The 3750-nt window shown below is 31.6% G+C and overlaps 1 long non-coding RNA gene across 1 annotated transcript; it reads left to right on the top strand.

The window, feature by feature from the left end:
• The first annotated feature begins 2190 nt into the window (after positions 1 to 2190).
• Positions 2191 to 3169, top strand: LOC148803530 (uncharacterized). The gene is made up of 3 exons (XR_016076323.1): positions 2191 to 2549; positions 2661 to 2797; positions 2906 to 3169. It is a non-coding gene; the product is annotated as an uncharacterized LOC148803530 (long non-coding RNA).
• Positions 3170 to 3750: the final 581 nt, after the last annotated feature.

The raw sequence follows: 3750 nt of genomic DNA, 5'->3' as shown, positions 1-3750 counted from the left end.
TAATCTGTATTTATTATATATTTATTTATAATAAAATTAATATTTATTGTCTTTTATGATAAATGTACTTTCAATGATTATGTATAAATTTATTTTGTTTTGTTATTTAACAAAAAACCTTCAATAGTTATTAAATTACTATTATTGAAAATTTTAAATTAAATTTATTGCACTTATTATATTTATTGTATTTTTCTTGTAAGTTATTGTTTAATATTTATTAGAGATTAAACTATTATTTGAGATTATACTATTTATTGACTAAGTTAATATATTTTTAGTACTTATTGTATTTTTGTAATTATTGTATTTTCATTATCAGTATATTTTCAATAATTGTGTATTTTTGCTATAAATTTTCAATAATTATTGGAGATTAAACTATTGTTATTTATCATAGATAAAACTATTAGTTTAGCTAAAATTATGACTGTTCATGAGTTGGTTTGGTTCAGTCATAGGCTATTTGGTCAACCATATTGACCTGGTCAGGTTAGTGAATTGGTCAAATAAAACCAACTAACCTTTTGTGAAAACTGACCACTCAAGTTGTATCTGTTTGGGTCAATTTTTTTGTTTGGTCAGTCTCTTAAAAACATTTAAACTTAAAAATTTAATTTAATTTTAAAAATTACAGTACAATTATTAAAAAATAAATTTAAAAATTAGATTTATGATATAAAACATTTTAGAGTAAGAAATATGGGAAAATTCCCACTTTTTGTATTAAAAATTACATTTAAAATATACAATATTAATATATATCAATGGTTAGGTCAATTTAGAAATGGCCAAAGTGAAATTGATCCAACTTGGTCGAATTGGGAAATTTTTAATCAAAGCCAACCTAAAATAATAGAAAACTGACTGACTCGAGTCGAGTTAATTGGGTTGGTTGGTTTCATTAGTTTGATAAATAAACCTAACTGAAATTAATTATTGTTATTTTTGTATTATAAAAATTTTATTAAAGTAGTATATAATACATGAATAATTATTAATTATTTAAAAAGTTGAAAATATGAAACAATTGTATATTCCTTTGTGTTTCTATTAGGGTCATTTATTAGAACACTTTTAAGATAGCAATTTTCCCCATCCCCAATGGGGATTCGAGTTCCCCGACCCGATGGGGTTGGGGATGGGGATTGTTTTGGCGGGGTAGGGATTAATAGGAATCCCCGGTTGAGGTCGTGGTCGTGGTCGGGGATGGGGATTGAGGTCCCCGCCTTGCCCCGACCCCGATTATATTAAATATACTATTATATTATTTATATTATATATATATATATATATCAAAACATATTTAAAACATTATTTATAATTTATAATTTTATTTATTTTAAATAAATTTATTTTAAAAAATATTATTATCTGAAAACATTTTGGGGATTCGGGTCCCCATGGGGAACCCATTCCCGTCGGGGATTGGGGATGGGGTTAATTTCAGAATTGGGGTCGGGGATGGGGAATATGATCCCCGCCCCATTGCCATTCTACACACCGTATAGTTTATATAGTTTTCATTTTACTAAAACATCCCATATATTTTACAACTTATTTACTTAATCAACCTTTCATTAACGAGTGTTTGTTTTGCCATTAGGCCCATGATTTTTTATTCTAAAAATATACTAAACACTTTTTAGTATAAAAAATTGACCAAATATAGCCAATAGATTAGTTGCCTGTGTCTTATTAAGGGTAAAAATGATATTTTTATTTTTATTTTCTTTTGATTAAATTTATTTAAATGAACATTAGGATCTACACTGTCATTTACCATTGTCATCTAATGAAAGATTGATTAAATCTATTACAAATTATAAGTGATATTTTAGTAAAATATTAACTATTGAATGGATTTTAATAAATCTATAAAATTATAAAGAATATTTTATTATACGATTCTTTCTATTATCTAGCTTTCTCTTAATAAATCCCGTGTATATGAATCCACCCTGGTATATATAATAATATCATGTCCTTTTTGCGTAAAATGGGATAAGTTCTATTCGTTTTTGTTTTAGATGACATTAGTTCCGATCCCAGTCCGACTGATTACAGCCCTAGCTGAAAGGGGCGCGCTAAATCCGCCAGTTGTTAAATATCTCCATTAAATTTCCGAAAAGTTAAAAGGGACAATGTGTCCCGTTGTTAGTGGAATTCGCCGGGTCATACGATAGAAACCGGGATCGGCTCCTAACACATAGCGCCTCACACCGACTACACATTCACAATCTATGCATTGGAAACATCTGTCGTAGTTATAAGTTATTATTCACAGCACATACGACATCGGGAGTTGCCGCAGATGCGCGTTCCCACAAAAGCTGCTTTTGTTTTGGTCTATATTTGTTTCTCAGCTAACTAAAGGGAAAAGATGTAGAACAGTACCGATTTATCTGCTTGTTGGATCAACTGGAATTTGGGTTTTCTATTGTGCTTTTAGTTGAATCTTTTTCATTGATGTTGAGTTCTATGACGTCTTGTTGAATTGGGTTTTATCTCTATTCTGGAATATACTTAACATATGAGAAGGGTTTGACGTAAATAATAATCAATTATAGTACTGATTTTAATCTCTCTTGCGCTTGCTTAACTTTATGTTTTTATTCGACAATCTCTCTTGATGATTCTCCTGTGTCTGTGTATCGCAGCTGCGGTTGCATGGGAAGCTGGAAAGCCACTAGTGATCGAAGAAGTGGAGGTGGCGCCTCCACAGGCAAACGAGGTTCGTCTGAAGATCCTCTACACTTCCCTCTGCCACACTGATGTCTACTTCTGGGAGGCTAAGGTGATTTCTTTCGGTTCAGTATTTATTTTCTCTTAAAAATCCAAGTTATCATGGATGATGCTTCATCAATTCTATGTTCAAATTAAAATGGGTTTTCCAATTTTGCAGGGACAAACTCCTCTGTTTCCACGGATCTATGGCCATGAGGCTGGAGGGTAACTGCTTTCTGATTACTGATTAAAGAGATTAATTCTAATAGAAATGTTAATTAATGCCCATCTGTGCTCAGCTTTGGGTTCTGCATCTTTACCGTAAGCCTCTTTCATTGATTCATTGAACACCACCCTATACAAAATAAGAATTTAAAAATGCTATATTTATATATCTGTATGTATGTGTTTCAAAATTGTCTTCCTCGCCACAGATAAGCGTATTTATAGATATGCCAGTGGGTCAGTCTTTCCGATATAATCATATTAACTAAACCGATCGAACCAATTTTGTTGGTTCTGGTTACGTGGCTTGTGTCCCAATTAATAATTTGGATCGGTACGAATTAATAAGATCCATAGTTAATGATATATAAAGGTCTCCTTATTTTATTGTGAAAACACTTCTTTTATCAACAAATATTAAATAGTTTGCTGGATAATTTCACATGTCAAGTGTAATCGAGTCAAATTTTGTCAGACCCTATTATCCTGATCAATATTTGGTTTTAGGTATTAGGAACCAAACCGGACCCATTGACAGCTCCACTTACCAATGGTTGAGCAGGTTTTGAGGCGGTTGGGACCAGTTATGAGAAAATGCCTAGTGAAAGAATTAGAAAAGCTCATTAAACAACCTGACTAGTTGACCTGCTTGAGCAGGTTTTGAGGGATAAATCCTCAGCAAGGAAGGGAGGATGAGGGACCAAGGAATCTTTCACATACCACATGTATGACCAAACATTCTTCTGATTATCTCCTATTAAGTGGCATGCACTCAGAATAAAAAGCTTATATTAAAAC

The sequence above is a fragment of the Nelumbo nucifera genome, chromosome 1 (assembly GCF_055504915.1).
Source record: "Nelumbo nucifera cultivar China Antique chromosome 1, China Antique-T2T, whole genome shotgun sequence".
Taxonomy (NCBI): domain Eukaryota; kingdom Viridiplantae; phylum Streptophyta; class Magnoliopsida; order Proteales; family Nelumbonaceae; genus Nelumbo; species Nelumbo nucifera.
The sequence above is the reverse complement of the archived record's forward strand: the minus strand, read 5'-3'. Positions and strand labels throughout refer to the sequence as shown.